This window comes from Elephas maximus, chromosome 20 (assembly GCF_024166365.1).
Source record: "Elephas maximus indicus isolate mEleMax1 chromosome 20, mEleMax1 primary haplotype, whole genome shotgun sequence".
NCBI classification, from domain to species: domain Eukaryota; kingdom Metazoa; phylum Chordata; class Mammalia; order Proboscidea; family Elephantidae; genus Elephas; species Elephas maximus.
In genome coordinates this window covers 60,117,238-60,133,582 of record NC_064838.1, presented here as the reverse complement: position 1 = coordinate 60,133,582, position 16,345 = coordinate 60,117,238, and the positions used below count along the sequence as shown (strand labels likewise).

Below are 16,345 nucleotides of genomic sequence, written 5' to 3'. Positions count from 1 at the left end.
CAAGGAGGAAAAAAAAAGAAAAAATTCGAATGGTCAAGGAAACAGGAGACTCCCAGGCTCCCCAAGCCGAAGTATAGTGCACACTCTTATATTTCTCTTCAAATCCTTGGAGGTCCCACTTGTTCTAGATTGTATCAAAGATAATGCCCTCTTCCCCCCACCAAGCATCAATTCCTGAGGTGAAACTTGTGATAGAGACATTTTTAGACCTTGGATATAAACATCAGGGGCCAAAAGGAATATTAAGTAGAACAAACGTGGTACATAACTGACATTTTATCTGGGGGGCTGACGTGCCAATCTGATCTGAGTTGTGTGTTCAAAAAGTGGGCCTCAAATCCAGCCAGTGAAAAGTCTGTGTGTGCAACAAGCTCGTTCGTGCATTGATGCATTCACACATTCAAACATTTAACAAATATGAACTGAGCTTCTATATTGTGCCAGGGTTTGTATTGGAAGCTGGGCACATACACTAATGAATATGACGACAATTTCCATGTCCATAGATGTTCCAGACTGGCGAAGGAAGCATGGATAAACCATTGCAGGTTAGTATAGTAAGTGCTGTCATGGAGGAGATACTGCATGCCATGAAAACATGTGAGAGATTCAGAACATCAGAAATCATGGATTCTCAACTGGGGCATAAAGCAAAACAGGTGTTAGCCAGATAAATAGGGAGTTGGGGAAAATGTCCCAGGCCAGTGAAATGTCCTGATGTAGGTCTGATCTAGAAACATATATAGGTCCATATATTTTTATGGAGTAGGCAAAGAGGCAGATAGAAAGGGACGAGGCTGAAGACATCAGCAGTGACTGAGGTTGGAAAGGCCTTGTACTACATGAAGGAGATTGAACTTTATTATAAGGGAACGTCAAAACCATTGAAAGATTAAGATGAGCAGTGACCTGAGCAGATGTGGGTGCGTTAGAAGGATCCCTCTGAGGGAAGAGTCAAGAATGGGTAGAGGAGGGCCAAGTGGAGGCAGAGAGACTGTTGGGAGGCAGAGAGGATGATTGTATGAAGGAAGGGTGGGATTGGGAATGGAGAAAGGTGGTAAGTTCCAAGATATGAGGGAAGGAGGACCACTGGGATTTGGCCATTGACCAGCTGTGGGGTGGGAGAAGAAGGGGGAGTCCAGGATGACAGCCAGGCCTGACTTGGGAAATCATCATCCAAATACGTTCTGGGCTGACTGGCCCAAGTCGTGGTTGGCAGGGCCAAGACGGGATTACACAGTGCAATTTGTGAAAGTCCTGAGGAGTAGAGGGTCAACCAGGAAGCACAGCTTCCTTCTGTACTTCATGGAGCAGCAAGAACACCTCTGTGGATGCGTGTCTTGGGGATTCCAGAGCAAGGAACTCCTCTTGGTTGTTTTGAACATGCTGACAGACGAAAAAAAGCTTTCAAGAAAGAAAAGCCCCAACCGCTTCGTGAAATGGGATGATATACAGTTTCAAATGCTCTCTTTCTTCCCCAGGCCCTTGTTTTCCATGGGAGGAGAATGCCTTTCCTGCTGAAGGTGGTGGATGCGGGTTGCTCTGTGGATCTGGGCAAGGGTCAGTGCAATTGTAACCTGGCCACCCCATGTACCCTGAGGCACTGTGATGTCTTGACAGGTGTCCTGACTCTTGGCCTTGAAGTGTCCATCAGCTGCCAGTCAGCTGGGACCAGGCTGTGGGAAGAGCCTGCGGGCCTGGGGCTTGGTAGCACTTGCTTGGTTAAATGCCTGTGGCTGCTGTAAGCCCACGTCTAAGCCCATTGCGGGCTGACAGTCAGAGTTCAGATTGATGTAGAGTACAGTGATAGTTCTCTGTCCTCTTCTTAAGCCCATGGATGTGCAGCAGGAGAGAGAAAGATTTTCGCAAGCAAGTGTGTGAATTGGTATTCAGTGCCTGCCAGTGGTATACAGCTGCCTCCTGCTTTGGTCTGCCCATTAGCCATCTCCCCCTCTTCTGATACCAGCAGCCAGATTTTCTTTGGGATGTTCCTTTCAATTCCCATAGTTGTAATGGGTTGCCCTTTCTTCAGTGCCGTGTCAGGTATAGGCACATGGCTCAGGCCAGCCAATCAGAGTCCTCTAGTCCCAGACTTGATTACTCAGAGGCCACTATTCCTTTGGCCACAGTGATTAGTTCAGAGGTGGGCACATGGCCAAACTAGACCAATAAGTCTCAGTTCTGAGACTGTATTGGGACTGTTTGGAAAAAGCAGTACTCATTCTGTGGAACTGGAAGCTGGGATGATGAAGTCTGGGGTACCTGAGGCCACAGCATGAAGAGAGACATGCCTGAGAATGAAATCAAAAAGAGAAGCAGACGAGTGATGGAGAGAGAGAAGAGACAGACCCCTGGGGACATGTTTGAGCCCCTGAAGCCAGCTGTGCCCAAAGTTAGCCTGTTATTGGGTACCCCCAGTCGATTCCAGCTCACAGTGACCCTATTATGACAGAGTAGAACTTCCCACATAGGGTTTTCTAGGCTGTAATCTTTACAGGAGCAGATCGCCAGGTCTTTGTCCCATGGAGCCTTTGGGTGGGTTCAAACCACCAACCTTGCAGTTAGCAGCCAGTGCTCAACCTTTGTACCACCAGGGCTCCTTCAAAACCACCCTAGCCCTGATATTTAGTCGCAAGACCCAATAAATGCTTTTTTTTCCTTAAGCCAGTTGCAATCCTGATACATAGAAATTGCTCCCATTATTGAGTCTTGTTTCCAATCAACTCAGCAAGTATTTATTGTGATCTGTGGTGGGAGGTGTCATTCAGAACTGTAGGAGGCACCTGAGGTATGATACAGTTACAGTCATTACTCCTATATTATCATGGTTACAGTTATTGAACATCTCTTCTGTTACCAGGTGCTCCTCAGCACTGTATACATGTTATTTCATTTGCTCCATCCAGCAACTCTTTGAAATGGAAATAGCTATTGGCATTTTACAGAAGAGGAAGCTGAAGCTCAGAGATGCTCAGAAACGTGCCCAAGGTCCCTCAGCTGGTCAGCAACAGAGTGAGGATATGAGTCACAGTCTACTCTGGCTCCAAAGTCTGTCTGTAACCTCCCTGATTTCTTGTCTCCTTCGCTTGGGTGGCTCATACTCTGGAGAGAGAGGATACAGAGGGGTCCAGCAGGGCACATGAGGTTACCCATGCCTACCCCAAGGCTTGGAAATAAGATTGCACACCATGAAAACTGCCTGGACAAGCTGTCCAAGCGATCCGGGGAATGGATCAGAATAGAGATTTGCCAAGTCCCCTTGTCTTGGTCATCTAGTGCTGCTGTGATAGAAATATCACAAGTGGATGGCTTTAACAAAGAGAAGTTTATCCTCACAGCGCAGTAGACCAGAAGTCCAAATTCAGGTGCTGGCTGCAGGAGAAGGCTTTGTCTCTCTTTTGGCTCTGGAGGAAGGTCCTTGTGATGCATCAGGGGAAGCCCTGGTCTGGGAGCATCTCAGAGCAGGAACCTCAGGTCTGAAGGGTACGCTTTGCTCCTGACACTGCTTTCTTGGTGGTATGAGGTCCCCAAATCTCTTTGCTAGATTCTTTCTTTTATATCTCAAAAGAGATTGGCTTAAGACACTATCTAATCTTGCAGATCTCATCAGCATAACTGCCACTAATCCATCTTATTACATCATAGTGACAGAATTTACAACACAAAGGGAAATCACATCAGATGACAAAATGGTAGACAATCACACAATACTGGGAATCATGACCTAGCCAAGTTGACAGATATTTTGGGGGATGCAATTCAGTCCATGACTCCCCTCAAAGAGCCAGGATGGCTCCCAGCCAGCCAGACTAGACTCCCAACTGCCGGAAGATGGACCGCTTCCTTGAGGGTCTGGCAGTAGGGAGGGGACTGTGCTTGTCACACGTAGACATTCCAGATTCTGCAGTGATGGTTTAATGTCGTTGAAACTTAACAAACTGCATTTAGAGTGTGATTCGGCTTCCCTTGTTGGCTTGCCTGCAACGACAGACTGGGTTCATCTGAAACTGGCAAGCCTTCAGTCCACACATCTATGAGAGTTCTCTGTGTAAATTATCACAAGGCATTCTGGCGTGCAGTGGTAACGGCACAGGAGCTAGCTACATGGGAAGCTGCCCTGTTGGAGACAGAGGCCCTCTGTGTGCTGGCAAGGCAGGTTCCAGAGCCTCCTAGGTTCAAGAGCAGGCCTGGACGACAACATAGCAACCAACTAAGGTGCGTTGTGTCTTTAAGGCCTGTTGTCCCATGCACACACCCATAGCCCTTGTGAGAGGGTCTAGGCACCTTTGCAGACAGAGCAGCACACAGTTTGGGGTCAAATGGACTTGAACTTGAGTCCCAGCCCCACCATGACTAGCAGCATGGACAAGTTTTCCATTTCTCTGAGGCTCAATTTGCTCGTGTAAAACGTGAGAATACTGACAGGAACTACTTCATAGGGTGGCTACAAGAAGTAAAATGAGGAAAAGGATGCAAAGGGTTTAACAGGCCACCTGCTGTAGTTGTACTCATTAGCCGTTGTTGTTAGTGGCTGTCGAGTCGGCCCCCCACTCATGGCAACCCTATGCGCACTGGAATGAAACGCTGCCAGTCCTACACCATCCCCGCGAATGATCAGTTGCCGATCAGACCATCGAGCTCCGTAGTTTTCATTGATTGATCTCTGGAAATAGCTCACCAGGCCTTTCTTCCTAGTCCATCTTAGCCCGGAGGCTCTGCTGAAACCTGTTCAGCATCATAGCAACATGCAAATCTCCATCAACAGACTGGTGGTTAGTAAGCATGAAGTGTATTGTCTGGGAATCAAACCCTGATCTCCCACATGGAGTGCAAGAATTCTACCTCTGAACCACCAATGGCCTCAGTGGTACTTAGCAACTGTCTTTGTTGGCACCATTGCAGAACACACCCTTCTGCCTGCATGTATTTTCTATGTACAGTCCAGCCCTGCCTGTCCGGTATACAGTAACACAGGCCCTCAGGAAGGCAGTGAGGCTTGAAAAAAAGAGAGCACCTGACCTTGCAGGTTGGGTGACCCAGCTGTTCAGAGAGTCCAGCATGGAAATGTCAGTGAGGAAAATGGGCCAAGCTGGGGCAGATTGGACTGGATATCAGGCCTACCTAAAGAGACACCTCAAGTCAGCTCCAACCCAAGTTGCCATAGAGAAATGAAGGCTCAGTATTGCCATTTAAGCTGATCTTTCCCCAAAACAGGAATTTAGATTTCTTCATGAAATCTCCCAGTTTTTCAGTGATTGTAACTAATTCAAGTTCTTCAAATTCTGTAGACCAAGCAATTGGCCTGCATGCTAGAATGAGCCTCAGGGTTTTAATTTATGATCTCTACCTTAAAATGTTGGCAGGATTTGGGTGAGGGAGTGTCTGAGTTTGGGTTCCTCCAGAAGCAGGTCCTGTGACCAGGATCCAGTGCAAGCAGCTTATTTGGGAGGTGATCCTGGCTAACATGAGGGTGGGGGGTGGGGAGTGAGACAGAGATGGGAAAACAGCCAATAAACGGGGTGCTGTCAAGTCATCAGAGTCCCCAGGTGGTACAAACGGTTACCACACTCAGCTGCTAACTGAAAGTTTAGAGGTTCAAGTCTACCCAGGGGCACCTCAGAAGAAAGGCCTGGCACTCTCCTTCCAAAAAATCAGCCACTGGGAATTCTATGGAGCACAGTTCTATTCTGACACACAGAGGGTCACCATAAGTCAGAACTGACTAGGCAGCAACTGGTTTTGGGTTTTGGGTTATCCAGTCACCAGCGTGGGCAACGGGAGCTGATCCCACAGGGAACTCTGGGAGTCAGTGCAGGACACGTGCCTCAGGCATCTGATGGGCGAAGGAACTGGGACACTTCACACTGACTCCTGCCAGCCATCGACTGCGGGCTGCTCCCGGGGGGGCAGCAGTACCCTTGCAGCCCTGGCCTTCCACAGGCCTGTGCGGAGGACGCTTTTAAGGCCGGAGAAGCCCTCAGGCAGTTGGAGGTCAGGCTGCACGCCCTGAAGTGGTAACCCTGGCAGGATGTGGACGGGGCACCAACAGTGTCAGCGGGAGAGGGGCAGCAGGTCGCAGAGTCAGCCCTGGCCACTGGGTAAACGAGTGACTGAGAGTGACTGAGAGAACCTTCAAAACATGCCGTCTGCTCTGTTACTTCTAGTGGGTGGCGAAGCTCCTCCCTCTGGTCTCATTTATCCCATCAGATGAGGCTTCCAACACATCCCCCTGGTTTCCTTCCCAGGCCAAAGCAGGAGTTCGCGCTGGGAAGAGATGGCAGCTGCTAATAGGAATGCCCATTTGTCGTGCTTGCCTCTCAGGCTCTGCCTGTCAGTTCTAGATGGATCTGTGAGATTCCCTTCTCCTCCATGGTCTTCCTCCAGTGTCTCCAGTGGCAACTCTGCAACTGTTTTGTGAGAGCGGTTCAAATTGTTTTATATCCCCTTAGCTGCCAAGCACCATGTCATATGCAATAAATAAATTGTTGGCTTATATGGAAAGCATATTTTGTCCAGATGTGTCCTTGAAACTACAGCCCTGAAATATGCAAGTCAGATAGGAAAGCACATTCTCAAAGCTCAGGAGGAGGCGGCTCACACGGAAAAGCCGTGTGATTGGCAGGTGCTGCCACCCAGCAACCCCAGTGCATCCTACACATAGGTCAGGCAGCGCACCTCCTGGAACCCCGAGCGTGCAAGGTGGTGCATCCCACCAGGCCCGTCTGCATGCTTAGCGGGGGTGTCCCAGCAGGACAGGTTGGGACCAGGGGAGAATCGAACTGGGAGAGTTACTTGGTTGAGAAGCCAAGACCTGTGTGTTCCTTTTAATCTCCTCTTGACCAGCCTGGTTGGAGCAAGTCTTCTTCAGCAGGAGGCGAAGTTCAGCACCCTTGTCTGGGGTGTAAGCCATTCCTAGCTACCTTGGCCTTGTTGCATGCAGAGTGCAAGGCCGGGGGATGTGAAACCTGGAATAAGGAGGGAGAAGAAGGACACCTGGATGGTGCAGAACCACAGAGAAAGATGTTTGGTGTGTTTTAACTGGCTTAACCTGCCCTGAGACAGAATGGACATCCCAAGACAGCACCTTACCAGCAGGTAGATGACCCAGGAGAGCAGATGGGGCCACGATGGCAGGGACCACCATGGAGAGCTCGCCAGTGGTGGCTTGGCTGCCTGTGAACTTTTAAATGTCATCTTTATTGCTTTTTTAAATTGCAAGTACATGCTCATAAAAAGTTAAACAGGCTAGAGATGCATGAAGTGAAAAGCGAAAGTTCCGGCTTAAACATCCCCAAACCCACCCCCTCTGTGGCCTCGCGGAGAGTTTCCTGGTTTATGCGCACACGCACGCGCACACACATGCACAGTTTTACAAGAAACGAGCTTGCACTATACAAATTACTCTGTAGCTCACCTTTTTGCACTTCATGTCTTGTGGACATCCTTCCGCACCAGTCTAATCTTTGTCAATGCTTTGTGGTGTTCTTTTGATGGATTACAGTAATTTGTTAAAATTTTCAAGGTGACTTCGCAGATTGCTTCCCAAATTCTCAGCCTATGGGAAGCAACTAAAACTAAGTTAATGCTGTTATCGTTATTGCTAGTAAACCAAAAACCAAACCTATTGCCGTTGAGTCGATTCTGACTCATAGCAACCCAATAGAACAGAGTAGAACTGCCCCATAGAGTTTCCAAGGAGCGCCTGGTGGATTCAGACTGTCAACTTTTCTGTTAGCAGCTGTAGCTCTTAATCACTATGCCACCAGGGTATCCATTATTGCTAGTAGAAGTGATCTTTTATCTTCTTATCTATTGAATTCAACAGAATTAAAGTGAACAGTGGAAAAATTTATGAAAAAAAGTGATTACAGGAATGGTGATATTGAATATGTATATACACATATGAAATATATGTATTTTTAACTAACCCATTGCCATCGAGTTGATTCCAACTCATAGCAACCCTACAGGACAGAGTAGAACTGCCCCATAGGGTTTCTAAGGAACGGCTAGTGGATTTGAACTGCCAGCCTTTTGGTTAGTAGCCAAATGCTTAACCACTGCACCAACAGGGCCCCTATTTATACCTAAAACCCATTGCCGTCGAGTCGATTCTGACTCATAGCGACTCTATAGGACAGAGTAGAACTGCTCCATAGAGTTTCCAAGGAGCACCTGGTGGATTAGAACTGCGGACCTTTTGGTTAGCAGCCATAGCTCTTAACCACTACACCAACAGGCTTTCCATTTATACCTAAAGTGTAATAAAATTCAAGAGAGAGAATGGGTTTTCTGAGTAAAACCAAAGACGTCATTTCAATACCTCAGTGACTTTTCTTGAACGGATTCCTTTACCCAACTGCCAAGGCTTAATTTTAGGCTTGTGTGTACTCCTTGGCTGACAGCCCAGCTCGGTAGCTAAAGTGCAAGGCTACTGTGAGATACAGTAGATGGTTAAGAACACTGGCTGTGGAGCTCGGGTACCAATTCTGGTACTTTGCAGTATGAGGTCTTGTTCGGTGCACTTAAACCCTCTGTGCCTCAGTTTCCTCATTTCCCAAATCAGAATGATAACACGCACTTCCTGGGGTGGTTGAGATGACTGAAGGAGAGAATGTACGCGAAGCCTTTAGCACGAAGTACATGCCCAGCAAACGGTGGTGACTAGACCCACTGCCGTCAAGTCGGTTCCGACTCATAGCGACCCTATGGGACAGAGTAGAGCTGCCCCATAGAGTTTCCAAGGAGCACCTGGTGGATTCAAACTGCCGACCCTTTGGTTAGCAGACGTAGCACTTAACCATTACACCGCTAGGGTTTCCACGGTGGTGACTGGTAGTATGAAAAGAAGTGGAATCACCAGCAGCCAGCTGACTTACCTGGTGAATTAGGGTAGATCTTGTCAGGTGTGAGCCTCAGGGACCTGGTCTGTAAGTATCCACCTTTGTAGATGTCCCCAGTGTTTTCTCCTAGCCAGGTAGCTGAGCCAGAATAATGAAAAATAAAATAGATATAATTTTTTTTAATTAATAATCAACTAAAACTATCCTAAAATGCCTCAGAGGTTGTGGCAAACCCTCAGCTATTCTAACCCAGAACAGAACCTGATTTTCAGTTGTAGATGATAAATAAACACAGCACACTGCCCTTCACAATGAGTGGCTATTTTTTTAACCCATGCAGATGTCTCCTATTTACATTGAAGCTGTCATACAAATTAGCAGAGGCCCACAGACTGAAAGAAGGCAGGCGTCAGCCCCGAAATGTTGACAGGAATGGAAAGTGGCTTATCCCACTCCTCAACATTGTGGCATTGCAGTCCGGGCAGGGGTTGGGAAGAACCGAAGAGCTTTTCCAAGCTGGCAGAAATATCTGCTGACCAGGCAGGCTGTGAAGTCAATCCGCCACGCTGGGTAAAATGAAATACAGTGGAGTTTGGAGCTGCTGTGATCTTGACACTTTTGCAATCCAGAAAAAGTTCCGTATCTTTGACAGATATGAAAATCCACTCCATTTGGTACAAGTGCATACATGGCAGATGGAGTCAGGATTAAGACACCAACCAGGGGGTAACAGTTGATCCCCTGTTTTTCTGAGTGCAAGATTTTCTTGGCAAAATATTTGTTTGGCTACCCTTATCACATATACTCTTTATCAAACTGTAAGTATGGGCTATTCGAAGGGGGATATTGAGAGCTCAGCCACAAAAAACAAGTAGAGGCTGGGAGGATATTCAGATTTCAGGTTTTTCAGACCCTTAACATATCCTAGAGAGGAACCCTGGTGGCCCTATGTTTAAGTGCTTGCCTGCTACCTGGAAGGTTGCCGGTTCGAACCTACCCAGCAGCTCTTTGGGAGAAAGACCTGGCAATCAGCTCCTGAAAAGATTCCAAAACCCACTGCCACTGAGTAGATTCTGATTCATAGCGACCCTATAGCACCAAGTAGAACTGCCCCATAGGGTTTCCAAGGCTGTAAATCTTTATGGAAGCAGACAGCCACATCTTTCTCCCACAGGGCAGCTAATGGGTTCAAATTGCCAGTCTTCTGGTTAGCGGCCAAGTGCTTAACCACTGCGCCACGAGTGCTCCTTCCTGTAAAGATTACAGCCTAGAAAACCCTATGGGGCAGCTCTACTCTGTCACATGGGGTTGCTATGAGTCAGAATCAACTCGACAGCACTTAACAACAACAACAATATACTGTAGAGTGATAATTAAGGTTGAGAGAGGTAAAAGGACCAGCCCAAGACCCCACTGCCAAGGCCTGAGGATAGAACCCAGGATCCAAGGCTTCCACTAAATGTTCTTCCCACTAGACCCCATTGCCTCCAGATGATTTTCTCCTGGGAGATACCCACAGACACAAACCTGTAAAAAGTTTGAACGTAAACCTTGAAACTTCTATGGCCAATCTTTTCTGGAGAGGAAGTGAATCCCTATTGTGTGAATAGGGAGGAGTGAGTGGCTGATTCTCTTGGCTCCCCGGAGGACAGGCAGAGGGCCAGCCTCTGGCCAAGGCCGAGGACTTGCCGTGGTGGTACACACAGGTCTCTACCTGAAACAGTGAGGACAGACTCACGTGCAATCTCTAAGGGACGTAGGCGCACAGGGATATGGGAGTACAACCCAAGAAACCGTTGCACTTGAGTCGATTCTGACTCACAGCGACTCTGTAGACAAAGAGGATGACATTTCAGTTCTGCCCCGACCATTCAGGGAAGGCTTTATTTGACCTGGGTCCTAACAGGATGAGCAGACTTTGCCCCGGCAGACCATGCATTTGTTTATTTATTCATTTAATTGAAATTTACTAAGCACCTGCTTTTTGCCAGAGTCCCTGGGTGGTGCAAATGGTTAGCACACTCAGCTGCTAAACAAACGGTTTGAGGTTCAAGTCCACCCAGAGATGCCTTGGAGCAAAGTCCTGGTGATCTATTTCTGAAAACTCAGCCATTGAAGACCCTGTAGGGCACAGTTCCACACTGACACACGAGGTCACTGTGAGTTGGAATAGACTTGACAGCAGACGGTGGTGCTGCTTCTTGCCAGTCTTTGTACCGTTACACTGATTCTGACTCATTGAGCCATAGGGTTTTCAATGGCTAATTTTTCAGAAGTAGGTCGCCAGGCCTTTCTTCCTGTGCCAGGTAAACAAGCAGTAAATATATAGCAGTAAACAAGAAAAGGCTGTGCTCTCATGGGTTTTACATCCTTCTGGGGAGGGGGGTCAGAAATTACACAGGTGAATGAATGGATGAGGACGGTGATTTTTAGAGAGTGGTAAGTACAGGTGGTTGCTGTGAGTCAGAACCGACTCGATAGCACCTAGCAACAACAAGCACAAAGAAGAAAATGAGGTGAGGTGGTGGGAGAGACCAGGGTGGGGATGCTACGGTAGATAAAATGGTTGATGGCTGGTATGAGAAAGCAACATCTGGTCTGAGAAGCAGCTGCACAAAGAAGGCTGGGTGGATGGGGGACCGTGGTGGGAGGGGAAGGTGGAGAGGTGGGCAGTGCCCAGGCCTGTAAGTAAACAGAACTTTCTTCTAGGAGAGCTAGGGAGCATCGGGGGGAGTGGGGTAGGGGAATACTGTGCTGCGTGAGTTAGGAGGCAGAGAAATACGGAAGTCACCAAGGTGCACGCGGGACACGTAGCGGTGGATTTGGTGCTCCCCAGAATGCCAAGGTAAAGCCAGCTGCCGCCAAGTCAACACTGACTCATGACAATCCCTGTGTCTCCAAGTAGAACTGCACTCCACATGGTTCTCAATGGCTGATTCTGCCCAAATAGGTCTCCAGACCTTTCCTCCAAGGCACCTCTCATTGGACTCGAACCTCTAACCTTTTAGTTTGTAGCTGAACACATTAACCGCTTCCACCACCCCAGAACTCCAGAATGCCAGGTGGTGGTTATTGTTGTTGTGTGCCATCGAGTCAATTCTGACTCATGGTGACCTTACAGGACAGAGGAGAACTACCCCATAGGGTTTTCTAGGCTTTAAATCTTTACAGAAGCAGACTGTCACACCTTTCTCCTGGGGAATGGCTGGTGGATTCGAATCACCTTTCTCCTGCCAAGTGGCTGGTGGGTTCAAATCACAGACTTTTTAGTTAGCAGTTGAGCACTGAACCGTTGCACCACGAGGGCTCCTTAGAATACCAGGGAGTTGATCTGAATTCCACCAAGTCTTTTCCCTTTAGCATCACAATTAGAACTAAAATACAATGCAAAATTCTGTTTCACAACAGGGAAACTGAAGTTTGGAGAGTCAGTGCTTGTGGCCAGCCTCCCTTGGCAGCGGAAGGGCCCCCAGACCCGGGGCCTAGGGTGCTGAGTCTGTGCCCCTCCCCTGCCTGCTTCCTCTGCCGCCTTCCCCACCTGCATGTCTTCTGGCGCCTTGGATTTAAAATCTGTTCCCCATCAGACACTTCAGAGAGAGCTTTTACAGTTTGTTTTCAGTAGTGTGTTAAAAGGCAGTCACCTTGAATGACTTCTGCTTGACAGATGTGTCAGCGTTGTCACCGCCCACTCCAAGGAGCAATGGCACATGACGGGGGTGCCCTGGCTTCATGGGGACCATGAGAGGAAGGCAAAGAGCTGCTCACCAGAGCTAGGATTCAGGCTCAGCTCTGCCCCTGCTTGGTTGAGTGACCTTGAGAAAGCACCTTCTTTGCTCTGGGCCTCCTGGTCTTTATGTATCAAATCAGAGGACTGGGTCAGAGGCATTGTTCAGAAACAATGCCATGGTGGGAGAATTCTGAACTAACCTAAGTTAAACAGATTGTTTGCTGCAGGACTTCTCAGAGCCTTTAATATGCTAATGAATACTTCCAGACTCTAAAAAGAAAATACAGTACAATGCGTATCTCAAAGATATTGTCGAACTTGGCCCTGGAATCCTTTTAGGAAGGACACCTCCTGTCCTGTGAGCTCCTCAGAACACACTTGGGGAACCAGGCTGTGAGCTCAGCCTGAGGTTCTGAGAGATGGGAGACAAAAGGGAGCCTTCATTCACGTCCTTGCTCGGCCTTGTTCAACAGCAGCACAGAGTAACAGATTGCCCAGTGTCTCTGAGGCACGTGTCCCCGCTTCCACCCCCTCTCCAGGGCCCTCAGGTGACCCCCGGCTAAATGGCTGTTGTTGAACAGGGAAGACTTGTATACAAACAACAAGATAAAAATGCAAAAAGTGAAAAGTCCCCCAAAGGAGGTCCAGAGGGAGCCCCGTGTGAGCTGGGGTGGGAGGTGGAGAAAGACTGCTAGACCTGGACCTCTTTCCCCAAAGAGTAAACCACTTATCATCCTGCCCGGGCTCAGAGATGTGGCTGCCATGGTCCAAGCATGGGGCAGGGGATGCCTTTTGAGGGGCTTGAGCACAGCCCTACGAGGTGTTGGCACGTTAATATTCCCACTGTGCAGAGGGGGACACTGAAGCTTTCCCAGAGTAACCCCAGAAGTCCCACAACTGGGGCTTGGGGGGCTGGAAGTGCCACTGAGGTCTGCCTGTGTGTTTAATTGCTGTACTGCATTGCTCTGTTGTCATGTGAATGAGCAGAAGAGGAATAAATGAATGAGTGAATGAATGAAGAATCACCCCATACTGCCCCAGCTTCAGGAAGCCGTCCTGGCTGTGAGGGAAAGTGGCCAAGCTCCTGTTCGAATGAACACCTCCTTGGTCTCTCTCTATTCCGCTGCCCCCGACTCCCTAGCCCCTTCCAAAACCTCCAGGGTACAAGTGGGCACTATCCTGTTTCGGGGGGCCTGGTAGCGTCCCACCAGCAGGCCACGTCTACCCCACTCACCACCACCGACACACACCCCAGAGTGAGGCAGCCTCAGCTGGAACCAGGTCTGCGGGGCTTTCAGCTTGTTGTGTTTCTTGCAGTCCCTGCCTGTTCCTCACCGAGAGGAGGGCAGCTGTCTCGGGATTGAAACATGAAGAAAGATGGGCTGAGATCAGATAAGCATCCCTTCCCTGGTAGACGTCCCTCCCAATTTACAGGCCTTTGTCATGTTACTAGCAGTTAAGGAATGTTGAAATGGAGCTCTAGCCTGGATCTGAATTATAATCTCGGAAGCTATATTTAAGTCTACCTAAAGATATTTCAATTTGCTATCTCTTTTTTTTCCCCTCTCCTTGGCGCAGGGCATGCTTATATCCTGCAGAACCCAGAAAGCCAGGGAGTATTTCTTAATGTTTTACATTACAGTTGTAAGTCCTTCTTATCCTTCCATAATCATATTTTAACTTTTCATCAACGTGCTTGTGGGTGTGCCTGTGTGTGTGTTGTCTATAAGTTCACATTTATACCAACAGCATTAGTCCCTTTTATCTTTTTCCCCCCAAAGCCACACTTGTGAGACTACATTCAGCAGCGGATTAATCCCCAAAGAACTTAGTTCAGCTTTCGCAGCTGCTGCCAAGTAGGCTCTCTCTCCCTGGCAGTGGAGACTTCAGTGGTTATAATTAACAATTCACCGCTGGGGTGGGAGGGGGAGGGTTGTAGCACAGCAGGAGAATGAGAACTGGGCAGGGGAGGTCACCAAACACCAGTGAATGTTGTCAGTGGGACCCCCAGAGGATTTTGGGGAGGAGAACGGGTCAAGGAGGGGCTGGGTCACAAAGATGTGCCCTTCAGCAGTTGGCCAGAAGGTGAGCTCAGGTGGCAGGTGTGCTGGGGGAGGCCTCTATGTGAGTGTCTACCTGGGTGTGAGGGTCTGTGCCTGTGAGGGTGGGGTGCATGTGTGTGTGTATATTGGGTGAGAGAAGGAGCAGACTTTTTGAGAGTGTAAGATTTGGCAATTGTGTTTGAAGTCTGATTTCTCACTTATTACCTCTGTGCCCTCAGGCAAATTGCATATGATTGCCTCTTCTTGCCTCAGTTTTCCTACCTGTAAAATGGAGATTCATTCCTTATTCAGCAAATATTTTGAGGTTCCCTGCCCTATTCCAGGCACTGCTCTAGGCACTAGGGCTGCAGCAATAAACAAAAAGACAGAAAGCCCTGCCCCAGTGAAGCTTACATTCTAGTGGGGATTAAAACAAACATACACACCAACAAAGCAAAGGAAAACAAAAACACATTGCAGTAGGGTTATTATAAGCGTTAAAGTAGGTTGTGCACTTAAAATGCCTGGCACAGTGTCTGGCACATGGTAAGATGTTGGTAAAAAGGAGCAAAGGTTGGTATTCTTACTCTAGGTAGTATCTGCAGAGTGACAGAAGACTTTACCGCTACCGGCACCACCCTAGAAACACCCATCATGGGGCTACATCCCACTATTTCATTTTACAAACGGGTTTTTCTTTGGGAAGTATCATAAGAGTACTTTGGGAAAAGATGCTCTGTAAGTGTTTTACCAGCTCAGTCAAAACAGCCTCTCTCTGCACCAGGCATCTTGAAGGCTAGAGGTGCTTCTTGAATGGATTTTAGCGAAGGAAGGTCAGCTCTCAGATGACAGCCCAGACATGACAAGCTAGAACAATGCAGAAAGGAATGTGTGAAGGGGTTGGATTAAGAATTGCAGGGCAATTACTTTCTGCAAACTGATATGCTAGAAGGAAACACAGTCATACCTTGTTATCCAGAAACACAATAGGCAAAACTTCACTATTACAGAATTGCGAGATAGGCAACCCCCATGTAAAATTGGGTTGTTATTTTACAAAGGGGGCAGAGGTTGTAAAATTGGTTTGGAATGTGGACCTCATTTTCCACTAGAGTAGAGTCCATGGACTGATCCTCAAGGGCTTATTCAACCTACCCAAACCAAACCAAACCCGTTGTCGTCGAGTCGGGTCCGACTCATAGCAACTCTATAGGGCAGAGTAGAACTGCCCCATAGAGTTTCCAAGGAGCCCCTGGTGGATTTGCACTGCCAGCCTTTTGGCTAGCAGCTGTAGCACTTAACCACTACACCACTAGGGTTTCCATTCAGCCTACAGTTGCCCGAAATGTATTATTTCTCCCTCACCAGTCACCATGCACCAACTGGCTTTTATGGGAGAATGCATTAAAGGGCCTTTCTTATCCCTACACCAACGTGTTACCAGCATTGTACTGACTCTACAGGGGTTCCCCCTTGGGTTCACCTTACCCACATAGTCATTGCCTTAGGCCTGGTGGTTAAAACATTGCAGGAAAGCAAAAGTTGTCATAACGTTAAAACAGCCATGAATTAATTGACCACTTATCAAATCATAGCCACCCTATAGGACAGAGTAGAACTGTCCCATAGGGTTTCCAAGGAGTAGCTGGTGGATTTGAGCTGCCAAACTTTTGGTTAGCATCTGTACCTCTTAATCAGTGTTCTACCAGGGCTCCATAACAGTAGAAAACGAA

At 48.1% G+C, this 16,345-nt stretch overlaps 1 protein-coding gene across 6 annotated transcripts in view; it reads left to right on the top strand.

Annotated features, from left to right (window-relative positions):
• Window positions 1–16,345, top strand: part of ERC2 (ELKS/RAB6-interacting/CAST family member 2) — a 1,130,613-nt gene that overhangs the window by 945,474 nt on the left and 168,794 nt on the right. Inside the window, exon 18 of one of the 6 annotated variants that reach the window (XM_049862253.1) lies at window positions 6,246–6,311. The exons of the other annotated variants lie outside the window; for them this stretch is intronic. The gene's annotated coding sequence lies outside the window, so the exon portion shown is untranslated. Of the gene's footprint in view, window positions 1–6,245; window positions 6,312–16,345 lie in introns of those variants that run through there. 6 annotated transcript variants of the gene reach the window in all.